Raw genomic sequence first — 14,609 nt, 5'->3', positions numbered from 1 at the left:
CCATTAGGAATTCCAAACATGAATTTATTCCATATAAACTGATACAGTACAAAATGATCGCATTCTTTAACCAAACCTATAGCTATCAATCTTCTGAGAATAAGACTAACAAACTTCTAATTTCTAACAGGATCAACATAATTCGTTACCTGAAGAGAACATACCTTAATCACCTCCAAAAATTTCATATCTAATCCCCTCACCCAATATAGGATTCGCTATCAGACCTGAAATCCAATGCTTCTACAAAGCTACAAACAGTTACAATCACCTTAATCAGCACCCAATTCTAATCGAATCCATCACCTAGGTCTACAGACCTAATATCTAAATTGGTAGAGACCTTACCCAATGAGTCCCGGATGAAGAACACCTGCTGGAGGTTGTGGTCGAGCCCCTCACAGTGAGCCACTGCCAGGAACAACCCTCAATCAGTCCAACCTCACATTCATGGCTTCAAATCACAGATCCATGGTCACAGAAACCTAATCGAGGCAATCTACAACTCAACATACCTTGATGTTGGAACCTCCACAATCGACAAAGAGAAGCCCGACGGAATCGGCTCTGCTCTAAGGCTCGGGAAGACGAGATATCTTCTTGGAGTGCAAATCCTCGACCAGCATCGAGCTCTAGAACAGGCGATTCAATCTCCGACTTCCACAAAACCCAGATTTGTTCACCCGACCGCGGATTCCTTGCATGAAGCAGCATTTTGAAGGAGAACGCCATATATGAGACCTATGATCAGGCGAGGAGACCGGAGCCTCGTCTCGCAACCAGGCGTCGGCGAACAGTTGCGGGCGTGCGTCAGAGCTGAGTCCGTCGGCGAGATCGGGTGGAGTGGCGAGGGAGTGGTGAGATCGGAGGAAGAAGGCATGAAGAGATAAGGAGATGCAGTATTTTTAGGGCTTGGCACTGTAGCTTCTTATAGAAGTAGGGTTTCCTTAAGCTATGTAATTATTACCCCTTAAACGGTGATTTCCATTACCAACTTCTCCTCGTTTTACGATGTCTCATATCTAGTGGTACTTGTCCTCAATGTATTTACTTGCCTTATGGGCTCGTGGTTCCTTCGAGTTTGTTACTGCACCACTATTATCACAATAAATTGTGATAACTTTGGGCAAACCAGGAATCACATCTAAGTCCATCAAGAAGTTTCTGAGCCATACAACCTCTTTGGCTGCCTCAGAGGCTGCCACATACTCAGCTTCCATGGTGGAGTCTGAAACGCATTTCTGCTTAACACTCCTCAATGCTATGGCTCCTCCTCCCAAATAAACACATATCCCGTGGTTGATTTACTATTATTCCTATATGATTGAAAGTCAGAATCCGTGTAACCCACAGGTAGAAAATCATCTGCCTGGTAAACCAACATATAATCCCTAGTCCTTTTTAGGTACTTTAATATATGCTTTACAGCAGTTCAATGTTCATGTCCTAGGTTACTTTGATATTTGCTAACCATGCCCACGGTAAAACAAATATCCGGTCTCATACATAGCATCGCATACATTAGGCTTCCTACAGCCGAAGCATAAGGAACTACCTTCATGTCCTCTATCTCCTTTGGTGTCTTAGGACACATCTCTTTAGATAAAGGTACTCCATGCCGAAAAGGTAGAAAACTTTTCTTAGAGTTTTGCATGCTAAAATAAGCTAGGATAATATCGATGTATAAAGCTTGGGATAAGCACAACATCCTTTTCTTATGATTCCTTATTACTTTGATCCCAAGAATATGTCCACATTCTCCCAAGTCCTTCATATCAAACTGCTTGGACAACCATACCCTTATGTCTTACAACACTTTGACATTATTGTCAATGAGCAAAATGTCATCTATGTATAGTACAAGAAATACCACCACATTTTCGTCACTTTTCTTGTATACACAAGACTCATTCGGACACTGAATGAATCCATAAGACTGGATCATTTCATCAAACCAGATGTTCCAAGATCTTGAAGCTTGCTTCAGTCCATAAATGGACCGATTGAGCTTACATACAAGATGCTCTTTGCCCTTCACAATGAATCCCTTTGGTTGCTTCATATAGATATTTTTTTCAAGACTTCCATTAAGGAAAATTGTCTTGGCATCCATTTGCCAAACCTCAAAATCCATATGAGCAACAATAGATAAAAGAATCCGGATAGACTTAAGTATGGCTACCGATGAAAAACTTTCCTCATAATCGATTCCTCTTTCTGAGTATACCCCTTCGCAACAAGCCTTGCTTTAAAGGTTTCCACCTTCCCGTCTGTTCCTCTTTTCCTGTTGTAGACCCATTTACATCCAATGGCTTTTACACCATTTGGTAGTTCTACAAGCTCCCAGACCTGATTAGAATGCATAGATTCTATTTCAGAGTTCATTGTACTTTGCCAAGATGTTGCATCTTTATCTTAGAGTGCTTCATCATATGTCCAGGGATCAACTTTATGTTCACCAGGGATCAAGTCCGAAAACTCTCCCAACTTTTGTATGTGATTCCAACTTATCAGCGTCTCCCTTCAGCACATGTGCTGGACTACCCCAAATCCGAATATGTTTCAGACTAGGCTTACGCTCATTCCATAATTTTGTGGGAGTAGAGGGTACTGACTTAGAATGTACCAAGTTCAGAATGTACACTGCCATTTCCAGAGCATATCCCCAAAACAAATTTGGTAATTCTGAATAACTCATCATTGATCTAACCATTTCCATAAGAGTCATATTCCTTCGTTCCGCCACACCATTCTGTTAGGGTATACCAAGTATAGATAATTGGAATTGAATCCTGACCTCTGATAAGTAATTCCTAAACTCTCCTAAGAGGTACTCTCCACCACAATCTGACCGTAGTGTCTTGATACTTTTACCATGACGTTTCTCCACATCAGCCTTTTACACTTTGAACTTATCAAAGCACTTAGACTTGCGGCGCATCATGTAAATGTACCCATATCTCGAATAGTCGTATATAAAAGAGATAAAATATTTGAAACCACCTCTTGCCTGGATAGTCATAGGTCCACACAAATCAGAATGAACCAACTCCAACACTTCTTTGGCTCTATACCCCTTTGTCTTAAAAGGCCTCTTGGTCATTTTTCCTTCCAAGCAAGACTCGCAAGTTGGAAAGTTTTCCACCACCAATGAATCAAAAAGTCCATCGTCTATTAACCATTGAATCCTACTCAAGTTAATATGACCCAACCTTAGTGCCAAAGATATGTTTGGTTCATTTCCGAAGGTTGCTTTCTCTTATTAGAATTAGAAGATGTGTTATTAATTTCCATTTGTTGCATCGTGGGAAGTATTGGATTAAGAGTATACAAATTGCCAACCAACGCACCAGAACAGATAACCACCCTATCTTTCTTGACAACCACTTTGTCATCAAAAGATACAACATAGCCATCCATAAATAATTTAGAAACTGAAATCAAATTCTTTCTAAAATATGGTACGTAAAGATAATTTCTCAAAATCAAAGTTTTATTCCTATCAAAAGATAAATAAACATCTCCCACTGCAATAGCCGTCACTCTTGTAGCATTGCCCATATAGATGGTGATCTCCCCTTCATGTAGTCGTCTGGTTTCTTGGAACCCCTGCAATGAATTACAGACATGATCAGTGGCTCCCGTATCTACACACCAGGTACCGGTAGATAACACCGCTAAACATGTTTCAATAACTAATGAATAAGATATACCTTTATTGTTCTCCTTTTCTGCGAGGACAGTCCACCTTCCAATGTCCAGACTACTTGCATGTGAAGCACCTGCCCTTCGGCTTCTTCACACCTACCTACGAATCACTTTCTTTGTCGAACCAACTTGTTTCTTCTTCTTCTTTCCTCCTTTCGGCTTAAAAGCAGAAACGCTTTCAGCAATGTGAACTTGAGAACTTTGACGAAATAGCCCTTCTGCCGCTTGGAGTTCTGTCAGAAGTTCCGCCAACGAATAAACCCTTTTGTTCATGTTGTAGTTCAGGCGAAACTGCTCAAAACTCTTGGGCAGCGTTTGCAAAATGATATCGACCTGGGTTTCCCCATTGATTTCAGCTCCAAGGACTTTCATCTCATTCAAATGAGTCATTATCTTAAGGATATGATCTTTCACGGGTGTCCCCTCAGTCATGGTGGTCGTCATTAAGTTTCTCATGGCCTCCTGCCTGGCAGCCCAATTTTGGTGTCCGAAGAGTTTCTTGAGATTGAGTATCATGTCATAGGCAGTGGGTATGGCCTGATGCTGATGTTACAGCACATTTGACATAGAAGCTAAAATGTAACACCGCGCCATCTTATCTTCTTGACCCATTTCCTATGTTTCTCTATCTCCTCTTCACTAGAATCATTATCAGGCACGCTAGGACAGACCTCAAAAAGTACGAACTTGTATTCTTCAGCAGTTAAGACAATATCCAAGTTTCATTTCCAATCAATATAATTTGGACCAGTAAGTTTTTTTTCTTTTAAAATAACAGCAAGAGAATTGAAAGCCATTTTGAAATCTTGAGAATCACAAAATAAAATATTTGTTCAAAACTTTAGAATTTAAAATAATATTGATTCCTCAAATAATATAATTTAAATTCACCAACACCTCAAAACACCGTGAATTTCGTATGCCACGATAGTGTGGATGTATACTAATTCAAACATTTATAAGAGGAGGTTTTACCCATTAATTTTATTATCTTATCAACCTAATTTTATGACAAATAAAATTAATAGTTGGTTCATCTTCGGCCACACAAATAATAGCAGTGACTCCGATGGGGAGGATACTATTAAATGTGCCTAAGTGTATACCATTACTTGATACTTAGTCCATTAATTAGGATTGTGTCCTTTCAGATGGAGAAGATCATACATACCTAAATAATTTCCTATAATCATCCATAGAGGAAGTTTGATCTAGTGATCCGCAAACAAACTCATCCGATATGGAGGAAGACACTTAAAGCCAACGCGCAAGTTTGAATGCATCACTTACAAACCAATAATGGAAATCATGAAATTTATTTAAAATAATCCCTCTCCCACTTAGTTATTTAAATTGAGGAATTTTGACATGCACACACATCACAGCACATAAAAACAGCATATAAAGGCAATAAATATAAAAATAAAATTTCTACCTATTATGGCCTCATCCATCGTTGTCCTCTAATATGCCGCCAATGGATCAAGCCATCGCATCTATCTTGCTTCCTTCTTCGCTGTGCCTCCGGTCCTCAAAATAGCACCACGCATAGCAAGGATACAAACCGCGACAAAAGGAAATAAAAATTTACATTTATCGATCCTATATTCCACAAAAGAATTTACATGTAATCTAGATCGAACATAATAAAAAATAATAATAATATAGCAACCGGCTGTATTTAATTATTACAATCATGCACAACATAAAATAACCTCGGCATGCCCGAGGGTTCAAATCATACATAAACAACAAAGGTCATAATAGTTAGAACTAGGATGCCTACAACCACAGAGTTAATCTTTCTTGCACATCCTACTATTATCTTGCCCAAATTCATATATGAACAGTGCATAATTTAATCAAAAACCAAACACACAGAGACAGAAAACCTTGCTCTGATACCAATTGATGGGCGCTGGAATTCCATTTTGTTTAAATTTCTCTTGTACAAAAATTATACAAGTACAAAACTTTTCCTAGCAACCCACATGTTCGATCAGACATGTGTTTGATCAATCAAGCAAGTTCTTGATGGATCAAAGCACACCTTGATCGAAGCACAAAATCGTTGGCCTCTTATGTTGGTATTCAAGATCCATACAAAGAAAACTAAACTAATTACACAGCGGAATTAAAGAACTAGTTGTACCTTTCCTTGTAGCTAAAGACCTCTTGATCTTCTGATGTATTCCTCTCCTCTTCTTGGACGTCGTGTGGGAGATGATCTACCAAGACAATAATCACCCTTCTTCTCTTCTTTATTTCCAAACCGTCGGCCACCAAAAGGAGGCTCTAGGATGGGCGCCTTCTCCTCTCCTTCCTCTCCACCAAGCTGGCTGATCGATTGACCCACCTTTGACTTGCTTGAATCAAGTCCAAGGTTCCCAAAACCCAACATCCAGTCAATCATGACCTATTGGGACATCATGCTTAGCATTCGGTCACCCTTGTCCTGCTAGGGCTTCTTCACCAAGTGTCCGGTCAATCCCTTTGACCCACTTGGATTTTTCTCCTCGTGCCAAATGTCCAGTCAACCTTGACCCACTTGGACTTACCATCTTGTGCCAAGTATCCGGTCCTCCATGATCCAATTGGACTTCCACCAGATGTCTGGTCATCCTTAACCCATTTGGATTTCCTTGTGCTAAGTATCTTGTCAATCCTTTGACCTACTTGGACTTCCCAACATTATGTGTCCGGTTAACCTTGACCCACCTGGATTTCCACTTGCATGGCTTCACTCACCAGGTCTTTCCATTGTCTGGTTTCACTCACCAGGACTTTCCATCTGCCTGGCTTCACTCACCAGGACTTTCACCTAACTTCACTCACTAGGATTTTCCATCTACCTAGCTTCACTTACAAGGACTTTCACCTAGCTTCACTCACTAGGATTTTCTCATCTGCCTAGCTTCACTCACTATGACTTTCATCTGCCTAGCTTCACTCATTAGGACTTTTACCTAGCTTTACTCACTAGGATTTTCTCATCTGCCTAGCTTCACTCACTAGGACTTTCATATGCTTGGCTTCACTCATCAAGACTTTCACGTAGCTTCACTCACTAGGATTTTCCCTTGCCTAACATCCAGTTAGAACTTTCCCAGTCAAATATTAAGTCAACCTTGACCTACTTGACTCTTTTTCACACCAATCTAGTCAAACCCTAATCAGAGGGGAATTGCACCAGCAATTTCCCTAAACGGACGATTGCGCCTGCAATCTCCACGTATTGTCAAACATCGAAACCTAAACATCAAGACTCAAGCTTGAGCCAACTCAATCTTAGTCAACCTTGACCCAGGGGATATTGCACCAACAGGGACCATACCCCATGTCTTCTTGTCCAGTTGAATCAACGCTACTACTGAACGACTCGATAAGTTAGATCGGCTTAGAAGTTGGAATGGCTCAGAAGGTCAGATACTACCATATAACCCTTGTGTTGACCAAGTCCTAGAAAATGTCACCCAACCTTCTTGTTGACTAGGTCAAGGGCCTGCTATGTGGGCCATTATTTACCTTAGCATCACTGTTGAAATGCTTGTTAAACTTTGGTTTGATTTCTTTTTATGAGCTTGAGCATGTTCGTTTAGATGTTATAGAACTCTCAATTCAAACTTATTTAATTATTTGAAACTTTTAGTTATTGATCTTGATAATATAAACTTGTTTGTTCATTTATTTTTTTTTATTTTTTAACATATTAATAAGAGTTTTATTAATGAATATGGTTCATAAATATTGTTCACGAATGTTATTCTCAAACATTAACGAGCTGATATGTAATGTGTTCAAGCTTTTTTATTTTATTTAACGAGTTGTTTAAGCTTGTTCATTTAATTAATCTTATATGTATCGAACGAATATAAATAAATTTTTATCAAACCAAACATCAAACTTGTTCATAAATATAATTCAGCTCATGCCCTACATATAAAAATCATAGGTTACATCTAGTTATGTCCAATAGTAGCATGGGTAATAGTGGATGTCTAGTCAGATCCATAGTAGTAGTAGTAGTAGTCTAGCTAGCCTATTGAGCTCAGGGAACATAAAGAGAAGATCTTGGAGAGCTCGGAGAGTAGAGCTCATGGAGCTATAAATGGCGATATTCAAAGAGGAGAGTTTAGGCCTTAGAACACATGTGATAATGGATTGGAGCCATATCAGTATGGCCTACTGATTTAAGAAGATAATTATCAGTGTATCGCAATCAATTCTAAAAATATATGTACATTTTAAAAAATATTGATTTATTTAATAACCTTTGGTCTGGTCAGTCAACTCAATGATAATGTGATAGTTCAAACTTATGAAGTGCCAGTATGACAATGTGGGTCATGTCTCATTTAGGGCATCTGTATTGATGGATATTATAATACTCACCATCTCATCAAAAAGCAGGAGGCATATGTGTCATATATATATATATATATTAACACCTTCATTTTGTCATATTCATTTTAACATTAACACTTATTATTTTAATTTCATCAAAAATATATCATTAATTCAATTTTATTTATTAGTTTTAAATTTTTAATTTTTTTTTTACTTTTTAAATTTTTTTAAATTTTTTTAATAAACTCACCTAGTCATGACACACTAGGTGAGATATTTTTTTATTGATTCTGTCCGTAAACTGAGTCAGACGGACCGTCAGGTGAGGTGGATGGAATGTTGAACGAATCACGATGTCTCGAAGGGCGGATATGCTGAGATGACTTCTATGTTAACCAAGTCGTCAGAAGTCCTCTGGTCAACGCTACCTGTATCCAGCAACCGGGTCGCCCAGGTCCCTGGTGTTGGATTGAGAAATTCGCTAGAGAGGGGGAGGGTGAATAGCGATTTAGAAATTTAGCGAGTTCGCAGCGGAAAAATGAGAACACAACAACTCTAACACAAAACTAATTTACTTGGTTCGGAGCCTTCATCGACTCCTACTCCAAGGCCCACACTCGTCGAGTGCTTTTGTTGGGCAATCCACTAGCAATTCGTAAAATATTACAAGTGAAAGTACAAGTGCTTTAAAGAAGAAATACTGACAATAAAAGGAAAAAAAAATTAGCACTTTGTCGGAGAAGCTTCGCAGCGTCGCAGGAGCACACCACAGCAAGGCAAGCGTTGGAAGACGTTGTAGTGAGTTGTTCTTTACTCCAGGTCTCACCCTCCTTATATAGGAGGCTCTAGGTGCCCGGATCCCTTCCGAGCGTCTGGAGTGTGATGTAGCCCAACCAACCAGAGTTCTCCACGTGGCGAAGCGATAAGGTGATAACATTTACATTCCGAGCGCCCGGATCCTTTCGGGCACCTGGACCCCCGGGCACCGGTATCCCTTTCGGGCGCCCGAATATTTTCTAGTAGCTTCAACTCCCTGCAAGAAAACGTTAGTCCGAGCCAAATATACCCTGCAAAACAAAGGTTAGCACAATTTATAATAATCAAACAGTGTATTAATTAGATTTCGTCTCACCGAGACTAGAATCTAGTCAAGATCTCAACTTAGAGTTCCGAAATGGTTCTAAGTTGGATCGACGCCTAAGTTCCCTTCCCTGGAACGCGTCCTCACAGTCACTCCCCCCAGTGACTTACCTTAACTTACATGTTAGACGTCCAGTCAACCCGTCGACCTAGCTAGAGTTTGTGTCAGACATCCGGTTAGCCCGTCGACCTGTCTAGACTTCGTGCCAACTATCCGATCGACCCGTCGACCTAGCTGGGCTTCGTGCCAGACATCCATTCAGCCCGTCGACCTGTCTAGGCTTTGTGCCAGCTATCCGATCTGTAACGCCTCTGCCCGGGCGAGCCCCACTAGAACCGAACCAGGAACGCCACCAGAATTGCCCATCAGGTTGACGACTAGCTCCATAGACCACTGAAGGTCCTTTCAACGTGCTTTGTCCTCACTCGCACACACCCTGGAAAAACTTTCCGGGAGGTCACCCATCCTAAGATTACTCCAAGCCAAGCACGCTTAACTTTGGAGTTCTTAAGTTTGGACTTCCAAAAAGGAAAGTGCACCTTGGTGATATGGATAGTACCATCTAACCTTTTAAGACATACTTAACCAGAATCTCAGAACCAGGGTATTACAATCCCCCACTTAAAGACACAACGTCCTCGTTGTGTAACCACGAATCACACCACAGATAAATCCCAAAATCTCCCTCGCTAAGTGGTGCCCTGGGTCCTCCTGCCACAGGCGCACTCAAGGTCGTAAGGTCGCTTTGATACCATCTGTAACTCCCCGTCCCGGGTGGGTCCCACCCAAACCGAACCGAGAACACCACCAGAATTGGCCATCGGGTTGACGACTAGCTCCATACACTACCGAAGGTCCTTTCCATGTGCTTTGTCCTCACTCGCACACACACTGGGAAAACTTCCCAGGAGGTCACCCATCCTAAGATTACTCCAAGCCAAGTACGCTTAACTTTGGAGTTCTTAAGTTTGGGCTTCTAAAATAAAAAGTGCACCTTGGTGATATGTATAGTAACATCTAACCTTTTAAGTCATACTTAACTAGAATCTCAGAACCGGGGTATTACACGGTCAGCCCGTCGACCTAGCTGGGCTTCTCCTGCACACTTGGTCAAAGTATTAGATCACAATGAAACTAACTTAACCTACTTTGGCATTCATCAAAACATAAGTTAGACCGTTAGTGCTAACCGCTCCAACAATCTCTCCCATTTTGATGCAATGACAATCTAGTTAAGTTAGTGAAAAAATATGGAATAAATAAACACAAGCAATGATGTTAAGTTAGTTTTGTTTTATTTTTGATAATTTTTGTTGCTAACTAACTTAAACCACTTAACCCTCCCCTTTGACATTCATCAAAAATCAATATAAAAAAGTTTTAAAAAATAAGCGTTTAAGGAAGAAAAAGAAATGCAATAGAGGCTATGAACTAAAGTCAGAATGACTTTGGGGAGTTTTAAAGTAAAAAACATATAAAATTTTACTTTAAACTTTATCTTTTAGCTTTTCCAAAAATAGCTAAGTTTTTTTTTTAAATAGTTAACTTGATAGCTTTACTAACTTTGTATTTAGAGTAATTTTTAAAGATAAATTTTGCAAAAACAAGCTATCTTTCAAAATAAGCTTGCAAACTTAAAGCAAATTTTAAAATAATTTTCAAACATAAGTTGTATAGAGGCTAATTTTCAAAAAGTACGATAAACAAAGCCAACTTTATAAAAAATTTAAAGCTAAGTTTGTAAAATCCAAAAAATTAATTTTTAAATTTATAGCAATTTTCAAGTATTAAGTTTGAAAGAGTTAGATTTACTAAAGTAAGTTTATATAAATTTTCAAAAATTCATCTTTAGATTATAAAAAGTAAGTTTACAAACTCTAATTTTCAAAGTCAACAAAATCTAATTTTCAAAACTAAGTTAGTAAAATCTAATTTTCAAAAACTTAGTTTATAAAAGCTAGTTTTCAAAAATGGGTTTATTGTAACGACCCAAATTTCCTCATTACAAGTCCTAATAGTGCATAAAAATATTTAGAAATATTTTAGAAATATTCTAGAGATTTTTAGAAATTTTTAGAGTATTTTTATGTAATTTTTGGAGGTCGTTTGGTATTTTTACCAAAAGGAAGAAGTTTCAAAAAATAAAGAGGTTCAGCCGAGGTTCGAACCCGCGACCTCCGACACGAACCAAGTCTTAAGCGAATCCGGCTGACCAAGAACCCAAGCGGGCCAAGCTGTTTAGAAAAGATAGCGAAATAATTTAAAGGATAGTTAGATAACAGAAATATTAGGGGTTATAAAAGGATAAGTTAAGAGGAGAAGGGGATTATTGTCGTGACCTAATTTCTTCCCCTCCCTTCTCTCTCGCGCACGGCGTTTCTGCCCGAGCGAAAACAAAATGAAGCCCTAGCTTCATCTCCGGCGGCCGGCGAGCACCTTTCTCCGTGAGGTCTTCACACCTTCGTGATCCCCTTGTCGAGAAGAGCAAGTAGATACAAAGAGATCGTTGAGGAAGCACATCTCCGGAACCCTAGAAGCTCCCCTTTGGTTGTAAGTCCAAGAACTCCAAGAATAAGTAAGTGCTTCTCACCTACGGTAGGAGTAGCTTTTGGAAGTTGATTCTTCTTGTTTTTTTTCTAAAGTATGATATAGGGAGCAAAGTACTTGATGATCTGCTGTGAGTTTCATTAAGGATACAAAGGAGGAGTTGTTTAGATTTGATATGTAGTTATCATTTGCTATTAGTTAAGCATGTGTAATTTCCTTTGCTGTTAGATGTGCACGAGCAGATATACATGATGAAGTAGTTCCTCCTTGATTTGCTGTTTGTGAGCATGAGTAGTTTGCTATTAGTTAAGCAAGTGTAATTTCCTATTGCTGGAGTTGTGAGCCGCAGGGACCCTATTGCTATGTAGCTATATAGCTACTAGGCAAACTGTCCACTCGGTTACTCGAGAGTAGTGGCGGCTGGAGTGTTGTACAGTTGTCATCGATCCGGCCTCTCGACCATACAGGGGTCGTGGTGCAGAGAGGTGGGCGGGGTGACCATCTGTGCATACGTTGTTTATATTATACCTGCTTCTGCTGTTATATGTCTACTTATGCTGTTCTGTTACTACATATTTGTTATGTATGCTTAGACACTGATTTCTTTGACAGTATACCTTACATGTGATCTGGGTGATTATGAGTAGTATTCTAGCAGTTTACATTACCTCAGACCTTATACTAGCTTAGGATATGGTATCAGGTATGGATATATACTTTGTTTTACACAATAGTATCTGCTATTTATCCTTCCGATACTGTATCCTATTGTACTCTTGGCTATTTATGTTTCTCATGCACTATCTATTCTTTACTCGATGAGTTTTATACTCACCACCTCGTACATTGGTAATTTCACCAGGTAGCCGGTAGTGATGCTAGTACATTTGGAGGGATCCCGACTGTCAGTCCCACATCGCTTCCGAGGACGGGTTTCCGGTTTTGTTTAGATTTCAAGTTGTGAGTTGAACTTTTGAATTTGGTATTGTAATAACCCTTTTGGGACTTGATGTTATTCTGTGATTTGTTTTGCTTTGTCGAGGAGTCTAGTCGGGCCGGCCCGTGGTGAGTTCTTTTGGTATTCTGGTACTTGTTATTTTGTTTTCCGCTGTGTTTGATTTACCAGCCGAGTGAGCTATTTATTATCTGCGTGGTTGTGTTTAGTGTTAGCCGTGTTGGCTATATTGTGCATGTGTTTATCTGTTAGCTATGTATACTGGTTCATTTGTCACTGCTACAGGGGAGGTGCTGTCCGATTTTCGTCGGACACCCTTACTCTGGGGCGTGACAATTTATTGGTATCAGAGCTACGGATTTACGATGCCTAAATCGTACGTTTTGGATTTTTCGCTATTTAGTTCCTCGAAGTGACTTTTTGGGATTTGGGACCAGGCAATGGTGGAACACCTCCAAGTATTAGCTGTAAGTTTTATAAGTATAATCATATATTGTTGGTAGTACTTATTAATGGTTCATACCAGGTATGAGACGGGGTCGTTCAGCAGCTGGTTCTCTTCGTGGTCCGGGACGACCACGGAAACAACCCCCAGAACCTGTGACCCAGGAGGCGGATTCTTCTAAGGATCCAACTGATGTTGAGACGGTTAGTCGAGGACAGGCTCATCCGATTCCTCATAGAGACCAGGGACGTCAGCCTCAGGAGATCCCTTCAGTAGTACCACCTGTGAGAGATCAAGGATTTTAGACACAGGGGATTCCTTCTGTGATACCATCAGGAGAACCTGCACCTGCTACTACTGACTGGATGAGGGATAGAGCGCGTATACCGCTGTTGGCAAGGTCCGTCAAGGACAGGGTTACTCTATACCAGGGCGGAGCAGACCCTTGGGTTGCTCGTAGCTGGTTGAAGAATTTGGAACGCACTTTCGGATACATGAGTTATTTAGATGAAGAGAAAGTGGAATTGGCTGCGTATCATCTCCGGGATCAGGCAGTCACATGGTGGGATATGCAGAAGACGATCTTCGGGGAGCAACACATCACATGGATGATGTTTCGTGATGCCTTCGAGAGATAATATTTTCCAGCCACATTCTGTCTAGCTCGATGCCAGGAATTCCTGAATCTCAAGCAGGGCGATCGATCGGTGATGAAGTACAACGCTGAATTCTGTAGATTGGCTGAGTTTTGCCCTCATTTGGTGGCACAGGATTATGACCGGATGCAGCAGTTCACCCAGGGTTTAGCAGCATATATTCGGCTCAGGATATCAGGATTTCCGGGTAGCTCCTACCGAGAAGTTTTGGATCGTGCACTGTTTATCGAGATGACTCAGCAGTAGGTAAATCAGGAGAAAGGCCATGATAAGCAGTCGTCACAAAAGAGAGGGAACAAAGGTCAGAGTTCACAGGCTACCACGGGAGGATCTTCTTGGTCGCAGAAGTCAGGGCGGACATCTGATGGAACATCTCGTCCTCCTCAGCATGACTGGAAGAAAGATAGAACGGAATCTAGATGTTACCACTGTGGCTCCAAGAGCCATACCAAATTTCATTGCCCCTTGGATCACCCCATTTGTTATTATTGCAAACAACTAGGGCATGAGAGTCGGGATTGTACGTTGAAGGCACAGTTGGAGGCTACTAAGGGTACATCTCAAGGGGGACAGCCCTCACAGACACGACCACAGAAAGGATCACAGAAGAGTCAGGGTGCTCCACGTCAGCAGCGACCACCGTCTTCTCAGGGACAGATATATCATATTCAGGGTCAGGAACCAGCGACTACACAGTATTCTGCTGCGACGTCTTCTCATCAGGTTCTTCCAGTACAGCTAGATTTCCATCCACCTCAGCTTTATTCAACATATCAGCCTCAGACTCAGTATCAACAGCCGGCTCCCGTA

The sequence above is a fragment of the Zingiber officinale genome, chromosome 11B, assembly GCF_018446385.1.
Source record: "Zingiber officinale cultivar Zhangliang chromosome 11B, Zo_v1.1, whole genome shotgun sequence".
In the NCBI taxonomy this organism is placed as follows: Eukaryota; Viridiplantae; Streptophyta; class Magnoliopsida; order Zingiberales; family Zingiberaceae; genus Zingiber; species Zingiber officinale.
Note: the sequence above shows the minus strand (reverse complement) of the source record.